Source organism: Megalobrama amblycephala, linkage group LG22 (assembly GCF_018812025.1).
Source record: "Megalobrama amblycephala isolate DHTTF-2021 linkage group LG22, ASM1881202v1, whole genome shotgun sequence".
Taxonomy (NCBI): Eukaryota; Metazoa; Chordata; class Actinopteri; order Cypriniformes; family Xenocyprididae; genus Megalobrama; species Megalobrama amblycephala.
Window position 1 is genome coordinate 21,195,168 of NC_063065.1, and position 27,187 is coordinate 21,222,354.

Here is a 27,187-nt window from a genome sequence, read left to right on the forward strand (position 1 = left end):
TGTGCAAAATAAGCAAGCTGACATTAAGTACAATGTATATCTTTTATTTTGAATATGTCATTTACAAATATTTTAGTTTGTGAAGAGATTTAAAGAAGAGTGTACATGTGCGGACGTGCTCTAGTACGTAAGAATGAGACTGTGATTGAATCTGTAAATAAAGCAAAATAACTGAGAAAAATGAGAATTAGTCCTCAGATGCCATGTTCGTAATTTATAGCAAAAAATCTAGCTTTAATTCGATCTCAAACTGATTCATTTAAAGAAGTTATTACTCACCACCTGTGTGACGTCATTCATCAACGTGGCTGAACGACAACAATACGGTTTCGGGAAACAGTCATGACTAGCTACTAGCATTGTACTATGGTAGTGAAGCAGCGAGTTAGTTTGTTTTACGGGAAACGCATCCCTGAGCGGCAGAACGTAAGTGATAGCTTATGTCACTTCAGAGTTCATACTGGCGGTGTGAATGCGACCAAGAAAATGGCCCGAGGGGAACATTTAGATCTCGGGGGACCACCCTGGGGTGCGTTTCCCAAAGCAAACTATGGTCGCAAGTTCCGTCGTTACCAATAGAGTTCAATGAGACTTACGACGATAGTTGACTAACAATGCTTTCGGGAAAAGCACCCCTTGTGGCTAGTTGTTATAACTGAGGGGACATTTACACAACACTGTTTTCAACTAAAAACGGAAAACTTTTGGTGGCCAGAAAGTGCAAACTTTTGGGTTTCCAAGTGCAAGTTTTTGGAAACTATGCCATTATTGTCTCTGTGTACACTACAAAAACACAAATTTGTGAAAACGGTGATGTCATGCGCATGCGTATTAGGCGTGTTTCTTTACAAAGTGACATTGCCAACTACTGGCTTGGCATGCATAACACAGCGTTTTTAGTTGTTTTCACGGATCCTTGTGAGCAGGGATCATTTTGTCAATGTTGTCATTTGTATGCAAAAAAGCAAACATACCCTGAGTTCCTATAACTACACGGTGTGAAAGCCCCATAGTGACGTGGATATGTTTGCACTTCAAGCCACGTCACGTTTATTTATATAACACTTTATACAATAGATTGCTTTAAAGCAATCGGCTTTACAGTATTCAACATGAAAAAACTGTGTCAGAGTTGCTGAATTACAACTTCAGTTTTACCAGTGCTGCCCGAACAAAGATTTTTCTAGTTAACTTAATTCCTTAATTTAAGCCACTTGTCCACTAGTTGCACATTTATGATAGTGTTTTCTGTGTCATTGTCAGCTGCAAAGATTTTGTTGATAAAGTTGACATGTCATCTCCACAATATAGTAGATGCACCTATAGAGAGAAATGCACAATAAGTTAAACATGTCATGCAGAAAAGTGTGGTTCAAAGTGGCTAACGTAACATTATCCAATTTACATGTCCGCTCGCTCTACCAATCAACAGGTGCTAACTTTTCCGTAAAGTTCAGTTTGGCAAGCTGTTTCAAACTCCTGAAACTAACTCCAAAAGAACTTTGTTTTGGCCTGATTTCGTTTAAAATGATGTCACACCAGTTTGTTCTTTGATTTCGTTTGAAGTATATTGGGGCCTTTGAGGTGTCTTACTAATCTGACACAACCTGTTTAGTTCAAAGATCACTCAACTTCCAAGCAGAAGAGTTTTTTTTGTTCTAAATAAGCCAAAATGTGTAGTGTTTGAGCTGTAGGAGTGGATTGAGATGCACTTTGCTAGACCTCAGCTGCGATTACATTCCCTTTTTAATCGAAGAAAGGTTTAAGGGCAGGCAAAAGGTGTGTTACTGATCCCGGTGCCGATTGCGTCGCTCTGCACTTACAAGTCAGACGCTTTTTCTCCACTCAAGTATGTATTGATTTGACTTTGGCTAGTGACATTATGTTATTGCCACAGATATTTACTGTGAAGGTGGCTTACTCAAACTGGCCCACTACTTAGATAATGGAGGTCATGTAGACTCCACCAAGAGCAAATGTACCACAGCTGAAGGAATATTCTAAAGAAGTGAATAGGGCCAGATTTTGGAGCATTTAAAAGTAGAAATGTGATGCTTGTAATTTCATAAAAGTGTTTACATTAATTATTTTTTAAAAATGTGTCTATTGTTTGACCTGTAAAGCCATAAATAATAATGTTCACAGTCATTGTGAAGTTGGATATAGCTTCACATTAAAAGTTAGTCTGTTTTTCACACTAAATTCATGTTAATGCACATATTGTGTTTGTTTTGTGGCTATACTATTGAAACAGTGAGTATTTAACTTTAACAAATTGTGCCCATTTTCATTTTTTTTAAAGAAACTAACTAGATAATTGTAGACTTTATAAAGTTAGCCATGTGCCTGTTTCCAGCTCCACTTGTTGGATTTTGCCCCATTCAGATTCTGTTTATTTTGGACGGAAGGGCTTTTTGCCACAAGAACATAAATTGATCATGTGGAGGCTACCCACAACTAGTTCACCCACTTTGAATCGCCTCACAGAAGCTCAGCATGGTATCGCCGAGAACTCTGTGATGGAATGCTGCAGGGTTTTCCACGTTATCGCCGGGTCTGACTCGTTGCGCACTGCTGGGTGCTCGTAACCCAATTAATGAAACTGATAAATGAAAGTTAGCAGAAAGATCAGCGCCTCCTTACCCACACCCTCAGTTAAGCAGAGCTCAAGGTCTTAGCGTCGTCAGTGGATATCGACATGCTGGGAGTGCATGACTGTAGGTATGTGGAGTGGATGGTGTTCTTTTCACCGCTGTCTGGAGGTCTCTGCACGCTGGAGCCCAGCGTGTGCCTGGCAGCAGACCCAGAGTGTAATCCTTGGCATCGAGTGTGGCCTGGCAGCAGTTCAGAAAGCCACAGTTAGAGTGGTGGGGGGGCCCTACTTTAAGAAATGCCAAGTCGAAGGAAGGAAACAATGATCACAGGGCAGGTTAACCCAGGGTGGCCACAAGTTGAGCTTGAGGTTAACGCTGCCAAGAGACGTGGTGCGGCTTCGCTTTCGCTTCATTAAAGAGATGTATGCGAGACTTTCCTGTCCACATTGTAATGTCGGGTCAAGCAGTGGCCAACTGCACATTACTGTACTGTGCAAAAGGACCACAGAGGCCCCCGCACAGATTTTAAGCGCTTCGAGATTGCTTCCTGTTCACTCTCGGAGACCCTCGACTGAACTTGTCAATCTGTGTTACAGACCACATTGAGATCTGGTTCTTATTCGTATCTAAGTTCGATTTAAAAAAAAAAAATAAAAAAAAAATATATATAAAAATAAATAATTTTCATGACGTTTGGTAACTGTTATGGTGCGGACGGTGTACTGTAATAGAATATTCAAACTAAGCATCAGAGCCATTTTCATGACTAGGTGTGGGCAATAAAAGCTAAAATTACAACACAATTTCGTTAAATATTTTGGCCATATAAAATCACTAATACATTCAAATGTTTGGGATCAGTAAGATATTTTTTACAGTAAAAAAAAAAACACTAATATTGTGAACTATTATTACAATTTAACATAACATTAAAACTGTTTTCTATTTTTCTGTTTTTAAAATGAAATGTATTCCTTTGATGGCAAAGCTGAATTTTTTAGCAGCCATTAATTCAGACTTCAGTGTCACATGATCCTTCAGAAATTGTTCTAATATGCTGATTTAGTACTAAAGAAACATTTCTTATTATTATCAATGTTGAAATCAGTTGTGCTGCTTAATATGTTGCTGCTGATGTTGAAATTGCGTTACTTCTATCTTTTGTGACATTATAAATGTCTTTGCTGTCTTTTGATCAATTTAATGCATCCTTGCTGAATAAAAATGGTTAATTTCTTTAAAAAAAAAAAAAAAACTTAACTTAAAATGGTATTGTGTATATTAATATTTTTATGGAAACATGTTTAAAAAAAACTTTTTATTTGAGTGTTTCTTTGGTTCTGAAGTCTCTCCATCACACTGTTACTGCCCTGAAAGATTCAGTTAGTTCATTCAGTAACATTCAAACCAGTAACTTCCATAAAAGAACTGGTTCAAAAGACTGATTTGTGAATATGCTGTATGTGTAACTAAATAGAAAGATCTACCTGTTTTATCTTATCAAATTCAATTCATACTACAAACTTGCATTCACATTTTGATTCAACTGTTACGTCGCCCACCCCTAGTCATGATAATCATATTATTTTCTATCTCATCTTATTTTCTATTAACAATAAGTTTTCAAGTATAGGATTAATAATTTTAACCTATTTGTATATAAATAGTATACAATTTATATACAAATAGCTAAATCTCATAAATTGGCAGGCTTCTGAAGGTTTTCCAAATGTTGCCCATTGCTAAAATAACCAGTCATTAGATAAAATCTGAATTGCATCCAGATTTAATTTATTATCCTTAAAGGATTAGTTCACTTTCAAATGAAAATTACCCCAAGCTTTATTCACCCTCAAGCTATCCTAGGTGTATATGACTTAATTCTGATGAATACAATCAGAGAAATATTAATAAATATCCTGACGCATCCAAGCTTTATAATGGCAGTGAGCGATACCAAACGAGTATGAGCTGAAGAAAGAGCTTCCATCCACATTCATCCATCATGAATGTACTTCACACGGCTCCGTTAAAGTGTAATCTGGCATCGCGTCAGTTAAGCTTTTTCCGTAAGTTGAATAGGGAAGGCGTAGGACGTAGCATAAGCTTTTTGAACTGTGAGAGTTTTACACTTTCTTCATAAGTTGAATACAGAAGGCGGTCTGGCGTAAGCTAGATATTTTACTTCATAACTTGTTAAATATGGATATTTTTTTTATTTTTTTTACACAAATGCATCGCTTCGCTTCAGAAGGCCTTTATTAACCCCCTGGAGCCATGTAGGAATACACATTTATGATGGATGGATGTGGTTGGAGGCACTTTCTTCAGCTCATACTCGTTTGGTATCGCTCACTGCCATTATAAAGCTCAGATGTGTCAAGATATTTATTAATATTCTCAGATTGTGTTCATCAGAAAGAAGAAAGTCATATACACCTAGGATGGCTTGAGGGTGAGTAAAGCTTTCGGTAATTTTCATTTGAAAGTGAACTAATCCTTTAATGCTTGTTCTGCAAATCTGTCATTAAGCATTGATATGCTTCAGTCTGCTTCATCTCCGAAGAGATAAAGACTTATTTTATCTTTTCTGCATCTGCAGAATCGTTTGGATTCTTTTGGTTTCTTCAAAGACTTGTCATTAAATGATGAGGACACTAATGCAGTCATCAACCGCTGACAAATACCTCAATAAATGCTTGCCATTCTTTTGGTTCCAGCACTGAACCACCGGTGATGAAAGAACCGTTGTTCTCTTGTATACAAACACCCTCAGGTTGCGTTTTTCTTTTTTGAAAGAAGGTTCCAGCAGATTCTCCAGATGGCACAGGCCTCTTTCTCCCGCAGAGCCTTTCCTGCTGTAAAATCGACTGGGTCTACTATCTATTGGCCAGCTCCGCAAACTGGGCCACAGATCTAATTGCTCTTTCATGCAGTGCGAATTCAGGGGGGAAAAGACTTCTGCGGATGCTAGCCTACAGCATGCAGGAATGAACATGGTGGCAAAGATACAGCTTCCGCTTGCAAAACAAAAATGCAGCACTAGCAGAAGAACTCATCTTTACAAAAAAGAGACAAAATGTATCGCTTGCTAAAGACCTGACACGGCTGTCCGGAAAGTGCAAGCCAGTGACCGTGCACGGCTTGCAAAAGACGAGTCATCGACAGCAAAACGGAAAAATCTGGACTATGCTTGCAACGCACTGCAGTGTTAGCAGTTGATATCCTACTTTGGACAATTGAGATGTACTCGTCCATTTTCCCTTCCTTGATCACCAGTGTAATTCATAGCCGGCAGTAAACTGAAGAACAGTTTTATGTTTAAACCAATACCTGGTGCTCTTATTAGGAAACACCCTTAACTGAATCAATTGCTCCTTCTAATTAGCGTATCAGAAGCACTAAAGTTATCCATAATTCTCTTGTCAAGCAAGATTGCTTTGGCGTTAGACAGAAGACTTGGCAGCTGCTATCACTGGAGGTTGCTAAGCAGCTTGATTCACTCGCCAGCCAGCTCATCTGTCGTCAAAATACATTGCATTGGCTGTCATTTGCCTGCTACTAAACACGCGAGCACCTTCGTGCCTTGATGCTATTTCCGTACACATACGGGCAAAGAATACAGAGAAGTCCTTAATCTGATTGAGCGCTGGCTCTCTTGAAGGCAAATTTTTGTAGGCAATTCACAAAGCTAATGGTCCTGATGTAGGTGAGATTACGTTACGTTGGTCGGTTTTAGCTTTGGGCCATCTGTATGGTGAAGAAGTTTCCTCCTGCACTAGAGATAACTGCTGGTCATAGGTTAAAGAAAGAGACTGTAAGCAGCCCTTAAAGCCTCTATAATCAGTCTGCGTCTGTCTGTTACAGATATCTGTGGCTTTGGCACCTGGAATTGTGGGTTGTCAAAACAAATCCTCTCATGTTACACCTGAGGAGACAATTACACGTACACACCCACGTACCGTGCAGGCAGTGGAGGGAATGATTATCTTTGCATCTTAAACAGTTAGTGATTGGTATTGCGGAGATTTAATTTATGCAGAGCATATTTTATTTAGGGTGCAAATTGCCATTTGCAACACATTTTACTTTAGAGATTCACAATACTTGTTCTCTAGTATGTACACTGTAAAAAAGTATGTGAAAATAGGGTTCAATTTACTGTGTTAATATGAAGGAATTTTCCGTGTACTTTTTTTTTTTTTTTTTTACTGGTGTTTTCCTCCATATTTTAAATGATTAAGCATTGCATTATATTGTGTTTTAGGTTCGTAAATTTAACAGAAAGTTTCCTGGCAGAAAGTTACCCAGTACCTTTTATGTTTTTCTAACAATGTAGCTATTCATGTAGATAGTAAAATCTTTTGTGTAAATCAATTAAAATAAAAAATCATTTAAATGCGAATTTAAAATTTAAAAGTGAATTTAGGCATCACAACATTATAACATTGAGGTTATGTTTACATGACAATGATGTACTAAAAACTGAAAGCTTTTTTTGCATACAGACGATAATGTTGATCCCCGTTCACAGGGGTCCATAAAAATGACTAAAACCGTTGTAATATGCATGCCAGACCAGTAGTTGGCGATGTCACTTTGTAAGAAAACACTACACTCCTATAGACTGAACATGTAATATGCATGCGCATGACATCACTGTTTTCACAAATTCACGTTTTTGTCGTTAACATGGATACTATAACGGTATTGTTTTCAAAAATTTGGACTTCGAGTTTGCATTTTCAGGTGTAATTGAACGTTTTTAGTTGAAAACGGTGTATTGTAAACGGCCCCTAAGTCTGAAAAATTAATTTCAATTGCCTTCATCTAACACTCTCTTATTAATCTATAAAACACTATTTAATTTAACACTATTAAATGTAATATTTGGTAAATCTCAATATGATTTTCCACTTTTCATACTTTATATTATTGCTAAAGATTACATTTAGCAGTGTTATTAAATTATTAGTGTTTTAAAGTTTAAAGGGAAAATGAAAATTTGATGTTTACCTGCTTACCCCCAGGGCATCCAAGATGTATGTGACTTTGTTTCTTCAGTAGAACACAAATGATGATTTTTAACTCCAACCGTTGCCGTCTGTCAGCCGTATAATGCGCGTCAATGGGAACTCCATCTATAAGAGTCAAAAAACTTGCACAGACAAATCCAAATTAAACCCTGTGGCTCGTGATGACACATTGATGTCCTAAGACACGAACAGTATTTATATAATTTTTTTTACCTCTAAAACACCATTATGTCCAACTGCGTTCAGCATCCGGTTGGTGAGGTCAAAAAACGCGTTCTGATGACGGAAGTGATCTCTCGCGTTTTGCTTCAATGAGTGTGAGACATCACTTCCATTGTCTGAGCGCGTTCAGACCTCACTAACCGGATGTGCAGGGCAGTTGGACATAGTGGTGTTTTAGAAGTACAAACAGATCGTTTTGTATCTTAGGACATCAATGTGTCGTCATGAGCCGCAGGGTTTAATTTGGATTTGTCTGTGCGTGTTTTTTTTACTCTTATAGATGGAGTTCCCATTGAAATGCATTATTCGGCTGACAGACTGCAACGGTTGGAGTTAAAAATCATCATTTGTGTTCTACTGAAGAAACAAAGTCGCCTACATCTTGGATGCCCTGGGGGTAAGCAGATAAACATCAAATTTTCATTTTTGGGTGAACTATCCCTGTAACTTTAAATGAGTGTTTGATGAAGACAAAGATAATCTCTATAGATAAGATCAAATCTCTAATATCTGCCGATATCCAATATAGTAGCGCTATATTTCATATTCCTATTTTACTCCTACAATTTTATATATCACATAGTGAATTAGAAATGCATGCCTCTGTTTTTTTCCATGGATTGTGAGAAGTCGGTGCTATTTTAATTTTATGTTCACTTTTAAGATATGCAAGTTCCTTTCAATCCTTAAGTCTTGTAGTTTTCTTGTGATGTTTGGGAGACAAAACAGTTTGGCAAAAGAAGAGGAATTTTATAATTTGGTTAGAATGAATCGACTATTGATTGTTTTATCACATTAATTTTATTGACTTCACAGAGTAACTTGTAGAGTAGCCTGTTTGTATCTATCATAATTTATAAAATCTTTTTCAGGACCTGGTGCTGATGTTTATTTGACTCTCAAGTTCTTTCATTTCAAACTGTCATCTGCAACAATGCATGCTTAGTCTTTACAGCCCAGTAAGTTGCTCTGTTTATTTTTGTTTCTAAAGTCATTTTACAGTAAACGGCCTGGAGTTACAATCATGACATTATGGTTTATTTTGAAAGCCTTAAGTTTGAGTGGCCAAAGCACTAATTTTGGATAATCATGGTATTTGACAACCGGAAGCTGTAATGCAATTTTTCAGCCTTGATGTCAACTGACAGAGCGAAGTCTGCTGCGTGTGCTGTGTCCACAGAGACAGTTTTCCACTGCAGCCTTTTACTTTTTCCCTGTCCTGTCCAATTACATGCCCTCCTGGAGAATCAGCAGTATTCTAGTTGTGTAATGAAGGATTTGCCTTATTGCAACTGAGAATGTTTATTTAATTGGGCAGAAAAGCCTTCATTCTAAGACATCAGTGCATCAGGTCCTTGGTATTTCCCAAATTTTAGCTGGATAGCATGATCCTGTTTGGCCCTCCTGATAGACTTTGTAACTTTAATCTCTCCACTGACATCCATAGAGTTTTTTTTTGCAAATTATATATACTATAGCAATATTTTTTAGATTATGTTTGGCAGTGTTTCACAAAATACTATTTCAGAAATTTCACATTTCATTCAATGTGTTACTTGCCTTTTTTTGTAATTATTTGTGAAACTTAGTAGCAATTTCTGAGTGAAAGTTGTTTCTACACCTATTTTTGTTCAGTGTGTGTGTGTATATATACACAGTCAAACCAATTTTTGATATTTTTGATATATTTTTACTAGTGGGTGCAGGACACTAGTTCATTTATGTAAGTGAGGATAGCAAAATAAAGTAAACTGTGACATATTATACCCAAAAATTCTTCATACAGTGGACTACCAATAAAATTGATAAAAATTTGGAACCAAAAATTATTCAGACACTTTGACCTGACCATGTTTTGCTTAAGTGTTATCTGACATAATTAAGATTATTTGTTTTATTCTGTGATCTTGTCGTATTTTATTACCTTTTTTTTAACTATAGTGAATAAACTGTTAATGTTCAAGAAATGTTCAAGGTGTCTGAATACATTTTGGTTTGACTGTATATTGCGAAAAATTGTGTCTAGAATAGCATGCTGAGTGGTTAGCTTTTAAAATGTATGCTAATTCAAAAAAAACAAAGAAATGTTAAGTTTCACAATCTTTAGATTTGGTTATTTTTTTCTATTACAAGTAACAATTTAAAAGACATTAATGACATAATTCAAGACGTCATTAAAATGAATGAGAATGCTAACAGATAGCTTTTAGGTATTATAGATCTCCCTAGTCTCGCCACCCACTTCTGAGTCACTGAAATGTTAAATAAAGCAGTTAGATTTACAGTACTCACAATTTAGAAAAACACAAAGCCGCCTTAGTGAGTCTGGCCATTGTGGAGATGGCTCATATCCAAAAAAAGGGTAAGCGTGGGCTTCCAGCTGGAGAGAAGAGAGAATGATAATCGCATGTGGAATTGGAGCTGACAACACATTCACTAAACGGAAACCGATCATTGATATCTGAAGTTTTTCTAGAGGCAGAGCAGGAAGAGTGCCAGGCTAGATTCCTCTAGAAAATGAAAGCGATGGGCCTAATGTCCCGACAGTATCGTGTCACTGGAATCATTAGAAGAATGAGGTACCATGAAAAAACATTAGGGATGAATGATATATTTAATACGCTAATTTCTCCAATTTCACATTAAAGTTTTGCACAAAAAAGACAAATATAAATGCGGAAAACCACTTATTTTCCACCTCTTCCTGAAAACGATCCATTTTTAAAGGGCAGCTCCTTTTAAGGCGTATCAGTAAGCGGCCACTGTTATGATTTGCTAACGTCAATGCAACGGAAACCGTATCAATGCCCACCTGATATTGTGCGTGAGTAGCCAAAGTGTTTCGAAAACATTATACATATAAAACTGTCATTTACAGACAAAGCATTATAAAATAATTTGCTTATGGTTTGTGATGCAGTGATTTGCTTTTGCATCCCTAATGTAATCTTTACTAAATCTTAAAAAATAAATAAATATAAATTTTTCATACTGTACGTTCTACAATCTTGAAGCCTTCAATACAGTTATTTTCTCCCAGAAGAAAGAACCGATTCTGAACTTCCGCAACGAGTCGTCAGTAATTCCTGTCTTACTTCTATTACATTCATATGTAACAATGTATCAAATTTGCATAATGCCAGCCTATGGTCTTTATTTGCTGCCCTCGAAAAACATGTTTGACCCGGCCTCAAACACTGTAGTTGGTTCGTGTTGTGTACATGTCACGAAAACGCTGTTTTCTGCATTGCAAAGGTAAATTCTCTTTGCATATACTTCCAAAGAATGAGGATGTGAAGAGTCAGTGGTTAAAATTACCACAGTGATACAACAGCAGTATAACCTTTTGTTGTGTTCCTGTCATTTTACTGATGATTGTTTCTCAAATCTCAGAGGTCAGTGCAGGATTTGCAAAACTCTTATCCATTAAAGATAGGACAGTACCCAGTTTATTTGGACCAACTTGCTCCTCTGAATCACAACCTGTAAGTGTGATTAATTATTGATCTATATACACCCAGTGCAGCTGTAGTAATGCATAATAATACAGTTCCCACATGTGCATCTCAAATAAATTTGAAATATACAGTACAGTCCAAAAGTTTGGAACCACTAAGATTTTTAATGTTTTTAAAAGAAGTTTCGTCTGCTCACCAAGGCTACATTTATTTAATTAAAAATACAGTAAAAACAGTAATATTGTGAAATATTATTACAATTTAAAATAACTGTTTTCTATTTGAATATATTTCACAAAGTAATTTATTCCTGTGATGGCAAAGCTGAATTTTCAGCATCGTTACTCCAGTCTTCAGTGTCACATGATCCTTCAGAAATCATTCTAATATGCTGATCTGCTGCTCAAGAAACATTTAATGTGTACAATTGTACAAAATATTTGTGTACAATATTTTTTTTCAGGATTATTTGATGAATAGAAAGTTCAAAAGAACAGTGTTTATCTGAAATCTAATCTTTTGTAACATTATAAATGTCTTTACTGCCACTTTTGATTGATTTAATGCATCCTTGCTGAATAAAAGTATTCATTTCTTTCATTTCTTTTCAAAAAAATAAAAAATAAAAATTCTTACTGACCCCAAACTTTTGAACGGTAGTGTATAATGCTACAGAAGCTTTGTATTTCAGATAAATGCTGTTCTTTTGAACTTTCTATTCATCAAGGAATCCTGAAAAAAAAAAAGTACACAACTGTTTTCAACATTGAAAATAATCATAAATGTTTATTGAGCAGTAAATCAGCATATTAGAATGATTTCTGAAGGATCATGTGACACTGAAGACTGGAGTAACGATGCTGAAAATTCAGCTTTGCATCACAGGAATAAATTACTTTGTCAAATATATTTAAATAGTACACAGTTATTTTAAATTGTAATAATATTTCACAATATTACTGTTTTTTACTGTATTTTTAATTAAATAAATGTAGCCTTGGTGAGCAGACGAAACTTCTTTTAAAAACATTAAAAATCTTAGTGGTTCCAAACTTTTGGACTGTACTGTACACTTCGGCTTGTTGATGGACATACACTTGTTAATGCTGATGTAGAGGAATTACAGCTGCAAGTTGCAACAGTTCATAATGTACAACAAACTGAGTAAAAACTTACCACTGAGAAATGTCCTGCTCAAGTCGTCCTTGTGATGGAGGTTCGGGTTGAATAACTAGCTCTTCCGATGTTTCATCATCATACTCACGCTTGAATTGATATGTTAAAATTGACGCCATTGTAAATGTCTTTACAGTAAGTGTAATCGCTGAGGATTTAGAAAGCCTCCTGAGCTGAAATTCAGTTATGGTGATGGGTGTTTCATTTCTGACACGTGCTGTAAATGGTTGATCAATCACAACAGACTGGGCCATCTGACCAATCAGAGCGGAGTAGCTCTCGGAAAGGCTGGGCTTAGAGAGACTGACCCTGCATTCCATTCAGAAGGGCTCATCCCTATGCCCTAATCCCTTCAAAGGGTTTACCCTCCGGAGTGAGAGTTTCGAAGGGATGAAGAGTGTAGGGGTCAAAAAAACTATTTTTTTTGGAACGCACTTCAGCGTCATCTTAACAAGACAATCAAGGAGGCGCCTTCGTCTTCACATTCAGTTACTGTAGTAATATTATAAGCTACTGCCAGCCTTTTATGTTAAATATAATATATATTGTGTCTATGTATTTGAAACATTTGAATGGACTTATAAAGGGAGCTGTAAAGTATTTTTGTTGAAGTACAATGTCATTTTGACCATAATAATACCAAATCTAACTCGTATAAATATTGCAGCATAGAAAAATACTATACATACATTTATATGTAAAATCAAACCTATCCTCCTGTACCTATTCTGTGATGTCAAACAACTTCCCTGTGCAAAGGATCATGGGCGCCCGAAGTGTCCATCAGTTGTACCCTTCAAAATCCCTCATTCCGAAGGGCCCTTTGAAGTGGCCTGTTTTGAGCAGTTTGGAACGACCCTTCTATATGGCGGCCATGATTGTTTTCCCTCCGAAGTGCCCTTCGGAGGGCCATATCAAAGTCTATAGAATAACACAAGACGTGTCACTCGTATTGTTTTGAATGGGAGAAAGTGTAACGCGCAATATGGCGGAATAAGTCCTGCCTTGTTACCCAACTGGTAAAGTCATCGCGTCACAGCAGCGGCCGTTAGAAGCACCGGTTTCTATAGAAACAGTCAGACGCGCGCATTTAGGTCTGCGCATGCGCATTAGCTTGATCCAGTATAAAAATACAGGGTTTTTTTGTCATGATTCGAGCGTTTGGAAAAATTATGAGACAGTTGTTGTCAGATTTCATTGGTGATTTCAAATATGAAATTTAATCGAAAGCTTGGCAAACAGCTTTGGAGCTGCATGATGCCCAGGATGCCCGAGAGGCATTTCAAAGATGGCCGCCGAGTGAAATGACTTGTCTTAAAGGAACTTTGGCCATATATATATCCCGTTTGGAACGCACCGTGAATCTTCGAATGAGTAGTTTTCAGATTCTGAGAAATTAGGTGATGTGTAATGTATATTATGAGAAAATGAAAGAGTTTTTTTTTTTTTTTTTTTTTTTTTTTTTTACCTTTGATGCATGTAGGGTACCTCCAAAACAAAATTAGGAACCTTTTAATGGCTCGTTTCCACCGAGCAGTATGGTTCAGTACAGTACGGCACGCAATTACTTACATTTCCATTGTCAGAAGTTGTGAATGGTACCATACCGTACAATTTGTTTTGGGACCCTTCCCTAACCGTTGGGGTACCTAGCACAATAGTACCAATAGTACCTATACCAGAAAGGTGGAGCTACACTCACTTGCAGAACGTTGATTGTTTGACAGAGAATCATCACTTGGCACATGCTACAAGGGGAATGACAACTCAATACCATTGCAACACAATGTGTAATTTTCAGCTGTTTTTCCATGCAGCCTTCAGCCTTTGCTCAAACAAAGCTGCTGCATGTCCTCCATTGTTGTTTACTGTTACTTTCTTCTTCACGCGAGAATGATGTTGATCGCTACTTTCCGGCATACGCCTCACCTATCAGGTAAGGGTACTGTTGGTGGTGGGAACGCAAGCCGGATCAGGGTTTACCATCCTAAATCGTACTGTACTGTCTGAACGGTACGCTCAGTGAAAACGAGCCATAAAATAACATAATAGTGGCACTTTAATGCAGCTACTTCAGTGAAAGTGACTTTTATTATTTTATTTAATGTTTTGAATTTTACGTTTTTAAGCCCCAAAGTAGTTTTATTGATTTTCCCATTTGTAAGGAGTTATTATTTCCATTTGGTTTCTCTTTACTGCGCAAGAGATTTCTCATGGGTTCACATGTGTGAATATGGTCACATGCTGCTACTTCATTCAACATCCAGAAAAGGGGATGCACATGATTACAAATATAATATTGAAATGAGTTGTTTTTAGAGTTTCAGTCATGTTTGAGGGAGATGATAACATTGGTGAAAATCACCATGCTGTGGAATTTACTGCTTATTATCAATATAACTTGGGACATTTACACCCAGATTGGTGGTACTGAGCTGCAGTGTTTACTGGTAGATTAATGTCTTTAGCTCAGAAGATAACAGTCCTTTCGTGTATAAAATTTAAGATAAGGAACGTATGTCTACAGAGCAAGAAAATGTGAAGCTTATTAGCATTGTTTAGTGGCTAATAAGTAGTGACACTTAATTATTGCTCATCTTGGGGTTACTCTAGCATGTGGCAGTGAGTTTTGCACATGCATGCAACATACATTTTCTTAAGAAATGTAAAAATCTAGTCAAGTATAGATAACTGCATTAGCTCCAGTGGCCTGTACAGTGTGGCGATGTAATTTACTTAGTTGTGGCATTAAATCTTTGTCTGACTAATACAATCACGAAGTTGATGGATTGCCAGTGAAAATGTTGACATGGAAGGTTAAATTTGTATTTGGCCTCCACATCTGGCCCATTGTGGTCAGTTTTGAGTGAGTAAAAGAATCTGCACGGTCAATCTAATCTTTAGCCCTTGAGTGGTACGATTAGCTTGCTGCCTTCCCCTGACATAAGCCTTTAGTGACATCCCCACTGAGATGACTTGCACCTGCTTCAGGCCAGGAGGAAACAGAGAGGATCATGGGGGAGAGAGCAGGATCACTTACCCTCAGACATAGGGTTTAGACAATCCCGCTCACATCTAGTCTAAGAGTCGCTAAGTGAACTTGACTGAATACGAGAGACTTCTCAAAAGTATGAGGAGCTGCAGGGTTATAAAATAAGATCTGAACTTCTGGACTCCTTTTTGAGTTGTATTATTTTGTGAATATCACTTTTTTTTATTTAAGGTCCATGTGTCACTTTCATTTCATTTTTTGGTGCCAAAAAGGATTTGTTTTTAATTGTTTTCCCCCTTTTCTGTAACCCTTAGAATCATATTGGCAGTTTTTTTTTTTTTTTTTTTTTTTTTTTTTTTTTACTGTGGCTTTAAGACTTCTATGTAAATTGTGTCGTCTTGTGAAATGAGTAACAGCTTGTGGGCTGTGGGTTTGCGCTTGAGTTCAGTATAGTATGAATTGTTCCATCCTTCAATGACAGTCCCTTTACTAACCCTGCATTAATTTTGCTAATTGTTTTTCATGTTTCTATGTAGTTTTAATTTTTCATTTTTAGTTTTAGTAATTTTAGTACTTCAGCATGAACCTATTTTATTTCAGTTAGTTGCCAAGTCAACATTTCTCATTTTTATTAGTTTATCTAATATTCATATTTTATTTATTTTATTTAATTTCAGCTTTATTTTAATTACCACGCTGTCTGAAACATGGCTTTCTGTGCGTGGCATTTGAGAGTGTGCACAGGAAACAGCATGTGAGTACTGAGTTGAGTTCTCTTTCACATCTTCTTGCACTTTAAAGGTTTAAAAATTCTTAAATGTTTAAATTGGCAAGACTTAGAAACGCGTGCAAACTATAAACCTTCACTCTATTATTGTTAAACTTTGCAACTAAACAGTGAATTGCATGTTTGATGAACCGAGGGGCCTGGTCTGTATGGATCAACTATGATCCATTACACCCCTAACAGTTTTAGGCTACGTCCACACGAAGCCGGAGCTTACCCTAAACCGATCTTTCTCAAAAAATATCTGCGTCCACACGAAACCACTGAAACGACTCAAAATGATGTAGTATACATGCCAGACCATTATGCGGCGCTGTAATTCTGTCACAGAAATGCACTTAAATAGGGCTGTCAAACGATTAATCGCGATTAATCGTATACAAAATAAAAGTTTAAGTTTGCATAATATATGTGGGTGTGTGTACTTTGTGTAATTATTATGTATATATAAATACACAAATTAATGTATATATTTAAGAGAAATATGTTATTTATGTACAAAATATTTTTATTTATATAAAATATAAATTATATAAAAATATAAATAAATACATATACTTGTAAATATTTCTCAAATATATACATGAATGTGTTTGTATTTATGTATACATAATAATTACACACAGTACACTCACATATATTAGGCAAACTCAAACTTTTGTTTTGTATGCGATTAATCGTGATTAATCGTTTGACAGCCCTACACTTAAAGCAGCAAAGAAGACTTGGAGCATGCGCATAAACCTTGCGCGCTGAATACAAACTATAGTAAAGCTTAGAAATAACACTTTATTTTGGCTTTATTATCGTCTGCAGCATGAACACAAGCATCTAGAGTCTGCTATTGCTGTTGTTGGTGCTGTTCTGTGCTGTTAGCGCATCTGACTAGGGTCGACACGTGGGATGATGACATCATCGTTTTAGAAAATATACGGATTGCCCCGTCCACACAAAAACACAAAGACGGCGTTTTCAAATGTATCCACTCTGAGACCCGGTTTAAAAAAATAACGGTTTCACCTTTCGAAAATGCCAGATCCGTGTGAACGAAACGCCTATCCGATAAAAAATTTGGGCATATTCACAGAAACGCATCTCCGTGTGGATGGGGCCTTAGTTCAGCAACATTCAACTTTATGGTGTTTTAAAAGGATATGCAGAGCTGTAGGTGCTACATGGAAACCAAGAACATCACAGGCTCTTTCCCCCATTTAGATGAATAAATTTTTGATTCCTCATAATACGTTCTCTCAGTTTTTCAGGTTGAGGTAAAATTAGTGCTGTGCGATATGGACTAAAAGATAGAAGGAAATGTAATCAATATTGCAATTTTTGAAACAGTATTTCCTTACATACATACTTGTCTGTATAATTTTTTGGAAGCCGGCATTAGTTGCAGGTAGGGCTGCAACGATTAATCACGATTAATCGTTTGCAAAATAAAAGTCTGTGTTTATGTAATATATATGTGTGTGTTCTGTGTATAATAATTATGTATATATAAATACACACATTCATGTATATATTTAAGAAAAATGTTATATTTATATATAAAATATTTGTTTATATGTAATATAAAATATATATAAATATATATATTTATAATACATGCATATATTTCTAAACTTTATAGCTGTATGTGTATGTATTTATATATACATAATTATTATACACAGAACACACACATATATATATTACATAAACACGGACTTTTATTTTGCAAACGATTAATCGCGATTAATCATTGCAGCCCTAGTTGCAGGCATGATACGTGACGCACAGATTATTTCTTAGTTTTTTTTTACTCTTTTCCTATATTGTGCAGTATATTGTGCACAAATGCCTGTTATAGGAGCCATATTAATTTTTATTTAACTTATATTTCTTATTAAAGTTTTCCGTTTTTAATGGGAGACCATTTGTTTGTAATTCCAGTCCAAAAGGGGGTGCTGATATCAGCGTAACGGTCACTGACCGCAAGATGAGTGCGGATGAGCGTTTGGCAGCATGTGTTGGAGTGTTGGAATGATGCTCTTGTAGGACTTAACAATAGTGTTTTGTTTTATTAATTTTCCAGAATTAAATATCAATGAGCATCATCAACGGGACCACATCTCATTCTTACATGTCAAGACGGATCAGCATTACAGCAAAGTGTACAAGGGTGGACAAACAAAAATAAAGTGTGTTAGTATTATACCTGTATTAACAATTTTTGTTCACCTGGTTCGGAACGTGGCATTGTTTTTCTTTGTAACCAAATGCTAGATGGACATCTTTAACTGTTGCACTCACATCCCTTGTAGCTTCTCATGACACGGCATTCTACGTGGCACTCAAGGTAAAAGACGTTCAACTTTATAAAAATGCGTCTCTAGATCTGTGTTGTGTTTTTAACCGCAAAAACGCTTTATGCTTTGTTTCTTGCTAATTACCTGGCTCTATGATACATCATCTCTCCTAGGGCTGGGGCAATAAATAGATGCATCACAATTCGTGGATCGATTCTGAGATTTTTCCGAATGCATCGCAATTCTCTCTCTCTAATTGATTCTGAGCTTAGTTTTTTTACAGCAGATGGCGCTCTAGGCTAGTTTTTAACCAAACGCTCAAATGTTCACTAAGAAGAGCGCTGAAGAGCATACATGCATTTGACTGAGTCTCAGAAAGTGCTTGCACCACCTTGCACCTTGCTTTTATGACATGAGATTAATGTAAACAGCCTTCTGTAAACACCCTTTCAATTCATTTCAACCTTTTCAAACTTTATGAATGATTATTTTATAGAAGGTTTAAGTGGTATTATTTATAAGGAATTGGAAGGAAGCAGAGTATAGCCGTTTCTAAAGGCAGGAACACACCAAACCGACGCCGATGAACTAGTGGCGACAAAAGCAGACTGCGAGGTTGGCTCACGTCGGCAGCGTCTGGGTCTAAATTTGGCGTGACACACCAAACCAACGCTTGACAGCCGAAGGCCAAGTAGCACGTCCGTTCTGTGCCTGCGTAAGATGAAGTGCCTTTCCGTACCAGAAGGTGGCAGTAGCTGACCAGCCTTTTAGAATGATCAGATGGCCAAGTAGCACGTCCGTTCTGTGCCTGCGTAAGATGAAATGCCTTTCCATACCAGCAGGTGGCAGTAGCTGACCAGCCTTTTAGAACGATCAGATGGCCCGACAAGCTCCGACGCCGATTCAACATGTCGAATCGGCCGAAAAAAAGCAGACGAGGACCAACTTCAGCCGACGGTGCGGAACACACTGAGAAAACTTAGTCGGCCGACGAACAAAAACTGTCCAACGGCCGACCGTCGGCTTGGTGTGTTCCTGCCTTAAAGCAAACAGTGCCATCTGCTGTTAAAAACTAAGCTCAGAATCAGTTCGAGAGAGAATCGCGATGCATTCGACAAATCTCACAATCGATCCAGAAACATTTCGTGATGCATCGGTTTGTCCCATCGATTTATTTATCTCTTCTGTATCCAAAATATTCCCAAACCACGAATGTTTTTTGTTTTTTTGCACCAAGTCCTTATCTTGCCCTGAATTCAACTTCATAGTTTCTATGCTCTCTTCCACATCATAATGGTAAACACGCTCTGTTCTGTTCTCATGCTAGATTTAGGTGGACTTCATTCAAATTGCACACTGAGGGCGCTGGCAGAAAAAACTTGCTTTCTGCAGTTTAGAAAATCGTGCATATTCATATCGTAATTGTATTCCGATTTCGATCCGTCTCACAGCCCTGGTTTAGATGACTCTTTACTCAGGTCCAATGGGAAATGTGTATCTAAAGTGAAATTATGACCGAGAATAAGTGTTCAGTTAATCATTTCTATGGTGCTGTAGTATTAAGCCTCATAGTGGTCAGTGGGTGAGAGGATGGGGAATATGGTCTGTGGTGTTACACACACAACCGTAACACTGACATGAACTTTTGACCCAGACTGCAGATGGAGAGAGATAGTGAGTCTAGGGGAAGGGAATGCAGGCTGTCCCACTCTATCGCAGCATGTTCGTTAGGAATAAATCCATGGTGTGTGGTCTGCTGTGTGTCCACGCTGTCAGATCTTCCTGGCACTTTGGTGTGGCGTGGTTATTGAATAGTAAGAACAGCTATTATTGAACCTGGTTTAGTAGCTTATCTGTAAATGTTGACCGTAGCATCGGATATATCTCAACTGAAATCAAACGATCACAAAAAGCTTGTGACTTTCTGGTATTTGAAAGACATTTCCACAAAAACAAAAAGGCTCTTTTGGTGTCTATCTGACAGCTGAATGAGCCTGGTGACTGATTTACCATGGTTGAGGGACACCGTAACTACAGTGACCAATCGGGTTAAGATCTCCTGTGGGCTAGAACAAACATGTGACACAAGAAACTGAGGGGAAATTCCTCCAGCCTTAGAAAAGACTCTTTTTTTAACTTCCCCCTGACCAATGCAAAGATAAATGAAGCCTTTCAGAGCGCATCCTCTTTATACACTTATGATTTAATAGTGATTTGTATATGCTAGATTAATTTTAATGTACTTTTTTACACAGACCACATGATCCCTCTGTTTCCCATTTAGAATTGTTAAAGCCACTTACAGCCTCGTGTAACTATCTAGTGAAATTGTGTGCTTTTTTTATTTTTTATTTTTTATTATTTATAGAAACACCTGCCCAAAGCGTTCTTATTATTTAATGTACCCATCAGAAACACAGCACTAGGTCTTTTGTTCTCCCTTTGTGTTGTTGTCACTGTGTGCATGGAGTTGTAGAAGGTCAGCTGCTGTGGAACTACATGTAGCAATATCTGGTCAGCACATGACATCATGTGACATGTGCCCTCCCCTCAGGTATTTGTTCACAAGCTCCCAGGAGAGCTTCTGCATAAGTCAACAACCCCTTTAAAGGCATTTGCTCACAATGGGAGAATTCTGGCTGTTTCTACATGCGCTTTCAACTTTGTTGAATGATACTTACTGCAGCAAGTCATTTTTTTTTCTTCTCAGAGGCTAATTCTGGGATCGTGGATATGATTTAAACCCTTTTTTTTCCACTAATTACTTGCTGAACATAATTAAAAAGGCGTACTTCATGTTACTATCTAATAAGCTTGAAACGATTCCCTTGTGGAATCCGAGGCCCTGAAGACGTGTGTAACACTATTAAATCTTTACCAACCTGATGATGATTGTCATTTTTTCCCTTCTCTTCCTGTTATTTTTTTTTTTATCCAATTTTTCCCTCTTCTAATGATGTTGAGCTAATTTTCCGTCCCTTAATAGTCTTCAAAAAAGTTTGTGATGATTGCTTTATACCATTTTGGGGATTCTGGCGCCATAACTGCTAACCCTTGCCGTTTGGGTTTCCGAAAGTGTTAGATTTTCATGTGCTGATTAGGTCTAGTTTGTCCTAGACACTAGATATGCTTATGTTTTTCTCAGAAATGCTTGTGGTATTTGAACTGGAGTATTTGTGAATGCTAATTATTGTCTGTCTGACTCTGTATTATCTCTAAATTGTATTGTGGTGGTTTGATTGCTTGACCTGAAAATGAGTTCAGTAAAACCCATAATACTTTATATTAATTTGTGAACCAGAGCTAGTATGAACCAAACCCCAGACACATTTTCTAGCAGATGTTAGTTTGATTGACTAATGTGCACCTTAGTATGGTGACATTTGTTTTGGGATTGAGAAAATTTACACTATCACTAAAAAGTTTGGGGTCAATATATTTTCTTTTTTACTTTTATTGAGAAAGGATGCATTAAATTGATCAAAAGTGACAGTAAAAGTCTTTTATAATGTTACAAAATATTAATTTTACCAATAAAAGCTGTTCTTTTGCCCTTTCTATTCATCAAGGAATCCAATATTGTTTCCACAATATTGAGCAACAGAACTTTTTTTCAACATTGATGATAATAAGAAATGTTTCTTGAGCAACAAATCTGCATATTAGCATGATACCTGAAGGATCATGTGACTGATGGCAAAGCTAAATTTTCCGCAGCCGATACTCCAGTCTTGACAGGTATAAATTACCTTTAAAAATATATTAAAATAGAAAATAAGTAATAATATTTCATAGTATTACTACTGTTTTTACCGTATTTCAAATAAATGCAGCCTTGGTGAGCATAAGACTTCTTTTTTTTTTTTTTTTTTTTTTTTTTTTTTTTTTACTGTTTAAAAATATACTGACCTCAAACTTTTGAACTGTATCAAAGAACGTGCAATATGGCGGAATAAGTCCCGCCTTCTAAATAAGAGCCAATCGCGTCACTTCAGCGGCCGTTAGAATCACCGGTTTCTATAGAAACAGTCAGACGCGCACCTCAGAAGAGACGCGCATTTAGGTCTGCGCATGCGCATTAGCTTGATCCAGCCTGAAAAATACAGTTTTTTTTTTTTTTTTTTTTTTTTTTTTTTTTGTCATAATTCGAGCGTTTAGAAACTAAATTTATGAGCCGGTTGTTGTTTGATTTCATTGGTGATTTCAAATATGAAATTTAATCGTAAGGTTGGCGAACAGTTTTGGAGAATTTGATGTTTCCCCATTCAAAGAGATTGCATGATGCCCAGGATGCCCAAGAGGCGTTTCAAAGATGGCCGCCGAGTGAAATGACTTGTCTTAAAGGGACTTTTGACTGTATTAATTTAATTTTTTTTTTTTTTTTAACTTGTGTGTGTATATATATTATTTTTTTGCAAAACCTTCTCTTTTCTATAATATCTAATGGTACATTTTTCCTCATTTTGTCTCTTGAGCTTGCTTGACGTGTGCTGATTCAACTGTCTCTAATGTCTCCGCTTGATGCTCAACTTCCATTAAGTTTTTAATGGACAAACAAGCTCAAGAATATTGTGGGGTCAGTTAGATCTTTCCCCTTGTAACTATTGAGAAGGTCAGGACAATGACCAAATAAAACTTCTATCCAACTGTCCTTATTCACCAAGTTTGTAGAGATGGATTGCTCTTGTATGGTAGTTCACTTAAGCTAATTGCCTAAAAAACATGACTGCTCCGTATGGTCTCATTGTGTTTTTCTAACTATAGCAGAGCCATCTCTCTTCAGCAATTCCGAGTCTGTCATAAAAATATTCTTCGAAAGAATGTTAATTTGAAAGGTGCACATATGGCGAACCACTATCAACCACTTGTGAAGAGTATCTTATTTTGGAGGTGAACTATTCACTTGGTATTTCAGTGGATCCCCATTATCTGTTCCAATTTCTTTTTGGACAGTTTATAAGAAAGGACATCTCCATATGGGTCCCGAGGACAGCACCTCGATTGTTGACCTCTATGTGTCTTCTCAGTAACTCCCCAGGATGGTTGGTCCTCTCAGAGCCGGTGCCGGCAAGGTGTTGTTATTAAGAATAGCCACACTCTTCTTGACAGGTCTGGTAATACTCAGCTGTCTCTTCGGTTTGCTGATAGCTCTCTGATAGAGGACAGCTCAAGTGCCATACTCAAAGCTGACAGGGCACTGCTCCTTCAAGACTGACAGGGAAGTGATGTCATTATACAAACCGTAATGTTTACTTCTACAAAGATCAATTGAAGGTGTGGCCTCAAAACATGAAGGTTATTCACTAAAATTTATATACAGTATTGGCCAAAATCTTCATTCTTTACCCTTTATACAAATATTATTAAAAAATTGTTAAAGATTTTATAATCATATTACGTAGTTGTGCTTTTGAGTCAGTTGTTTTATTTGTGATAACGCAATGAAACATGCCAAATTGTTGGACATAATTTTTGGTATGGCTGTATGATATTGAAGAAAAATATGATATGTGATTCGATAATGCTTTAAAGGGTTAGTTCACCCAAAATTGAAAATAATTTCATTAATTACTCACCCTCATGTCATTCCACACCCGTAAGACCTTCGTTCATCTTCGGAACACAAATTAAGGTATTTTTGATCAAATCCGATGGCTCAGTGAGGCCTCTATTGCCAGCAATGCCACCGAACTTCTCAAGATCCAGAAATGGACTAAAGACATATTTAAAACGGTTCATGTGACTACAGTGGTTCAACCTTAATATTAAGCGACGAGAATACTTTTTGTGTGCCAAAAAAACAAAATAATGACTTTTCAGCAATATCTAGTGATGGGCGATTTTTCAATACTGCTTCGAATCTTTTGTTTCAAATCAGTGGTTCGGATCGCGTGTCAAACTGCTAAAATCACGGGACTTTGGTGCTCCAAAACTCTGATTCGAAACAAAAGATTCATAAAGCTTTGACGCTTCATGAAGCAGTGTTTTGAAATCGGCCATCACTAGATATTGTTGAAAAGTCGTTATTTAGTTTTTTTGGTGCACAAAAAGTATTCTCGTCGCTTTATAATATTAAGGTTGAACTGTAGTCACATGAACTGTACTGGATCTTGAGAGGTTTAGGGACATTGCTGGCAATAGAGGCCTCACTGAGCCATCGGATTTCATCAAAAATATCTTAATTTGTATTTTCGAAGATGAACGAAAGTCTTAGGGGTGTGGAACGACATGAGGGTGAGTAATTAATGACATTATTTTCATTTTTGGATAAACTAGCCCTTTTAAGTGTGTAAAATATATTTAAATTGTATTTAAATATATTTAAAAAATGAAAATGATATAACCAACATATGTTTCACATTCTTTTTGTAAGAAGAAAGCATCCCTATAACTTTTCGTAATCTTTTGAAGTATTAAAATCATTGTTATTGTAAGCCATCACGATATGTACATTTGGAATATATTTCGATAATTTTGATATTTCGTGTAGCCCTAACTTTTGGCCAGGCTGTTATAAAAAGAAAAAATGAACGTGCAAAAACGAGAGAACCAACAAAATATTAATAACTGATTACAGTGACTGTAGTCAATGCATGCATGACCTTTTTTGTTTTTCTGTGCATTTTCTTTTTTTTTTTTTTGCGTAATAAAATAAAACCTATAGCTGTAGTTTGCCTTTTTTGCCAAATAATTTTGTCAGATAAATAGCTTAACTAAGTTTAGTGTTTTGTTCTTCCCTCATATCTAACATTTTCCTCAGATTTTGATTTGTTAAATCAAACTTGTAGAGTCATTAAAAAAAAATCCCCAAACCATTCCTCTTCAGACATCACCCTAAAATCAAATGAAAAAGAAACTTGATTTGAGCTTTGATCTTTGAAACAAACAAATTGCACTAGTTTGCATTAAAACAATCAATATCAATAAGCTTTTGATGTGCACTGTAAAAAAGAATTATTGGTTTAACTTAAAGTAAATTACCTGGTTGCTTTAAAATTTTGAGTTAATACAATGAAGGCAATTGGTTTAATCAACAGAAACTCAAAATGTTGTTATCTGAACCACAGATAATTTGATTTGACAAAAGAAAAAATGTTGAAAAGTCATGAAAATATTTTTTTACATTGTGTACAGTATTGCATTGCTTGTGTTTCTGTTTTCCAAAGTCTGTGTTGAGCCTTAGTTGAGATCTTAACTGGATGGTTCTGCTTTCTTCCATAGATTGAGAGAAGTGAATAATGCCCAAAGATTTCCACTGGTCCCACTGCTGCAGAAATGCCCTGAGGCTTAGTCTGGACTGAAGCCAAGGTGAGCTTAGCAACCTGTGATGAACACAGCGACTTTCTCTCACACTTTCCCCTGTCCAATTGTTGGTTAATACAATCATGACATTGAAGGTCTAATGTGTGTTTATGAAACTACATGGTGAGGAGATGAAGAAAAAACTGATATACTGCGAAACAAATGAAAGTGTGAGTTGGTGTGGTTTGTGTGGGTGGCGTGATGTCATTTCCTCTCTGTATTTGGTTTGAGCAACAAAAAAAGGAACCTTGTTTTCTCTCTTGTTTGCATCCTAGAGATAACTTCCATTTATTCCTCTAAATCAGCTTTGAGACCACGATTCCCAGCCAACCCTGAAAATTAAAGCCTGAAATTAAAAAGTTGATGTTTGTATTAGTAACACTTTGTAATCACTTTTATGAAAAACTATAATATATGAAAAAAAAAAAAAAATTATATATAATATATTATTTTAGACAAATATATAAAAATGTTGTTTTATTTTTACATATATTTTTAAAATGAATCACATTACATGTTTACATTTGGTGAACTGAGGTAAATTGGGACAATTTTTGCCATTGCCATTTGTCCCAATTGTCTTGATTTAACTCTATTTACTTTTTATATTATTAACATTGATTCATAGATTCAATCAGTAGTTTGATTCTACATTCTACAACAAGTAAGTGACACTCAGAATAGCAGCAGCGAGTGAGCATGTGTTTGGCTGCATGTGGACGCCACAGTCGCCACCTGCTCTGCTTGAACCATTGCTCTTTGCTGTCATGTGACTGAAGAGCAGGGTATTGTCTTGGTTTAAAAGAGAGTGCTCGCTTTGAGCTGACTGTCAGAGAGGAGGAATTTTCGAGTGTGGATCATTCACTGTGTATGGAGTGTGGTGGGAGGGGTTGTTGGGGGCTGGATTTTCCTGTACGGGGAGGGCAAGGGAAGGCTGGGGGTGGGGCAACTGTAGCCGCTCAGATGGGATTTGCATTAGTAGTTTGTCAGCTGTCATTAGGAGCAGATGACAGTGAGGATAAGCTGTTTGCACACGGCTCTCTCTCCTCCCCTCCTCCATGAACTGACAGTAGCATACACCTTCGAAAAACCTAAGGCAAAGTGCCTTGTTTTAATGCAGGAGAGTAGGGCATGAAATTTCAGTTGACGGTTAATTGTCATCCAATTAATTGAGATTAACAGTTTAATTGTCTGTTTTGTTCTGTGTTGTCACTTATATTATGAGATTAATATGCATACCGCTTAAGTCCTTTTTTTCACAAACTTTGAATTATATAATACAATTAAGTCTTTGAAAATGAGTATATTTTTATTTTTATATTCTGTAAA

At 36.7% G+C, this 27,187-nt stretch overlaps 1 protein-coding gene across 4 annotated transcripts in view; it reads left to right on the forward strand.

Moving 5' to 3' along the window:
• Positions 1-27,187, forward strand: part of ncoa2 (nuclear receptor coactivator 2) — a 128,910-nt gene that overhangs the window by 9,525 nt on the left and 92,198 nt on the right. For all 4 annotated transcript variants that reach the window (XM_048174183.1, XM_048174184.1, XM_048174182.1 and 1 more), the window contains exon 2: positions 25,778-25,864. The gene's annotated coding sequence lies outside the window, so the exon portion shown is untranslated. The remainder of the gene's footprint in view (positions 1-25,777; positions 25,865-27,187) is intronic.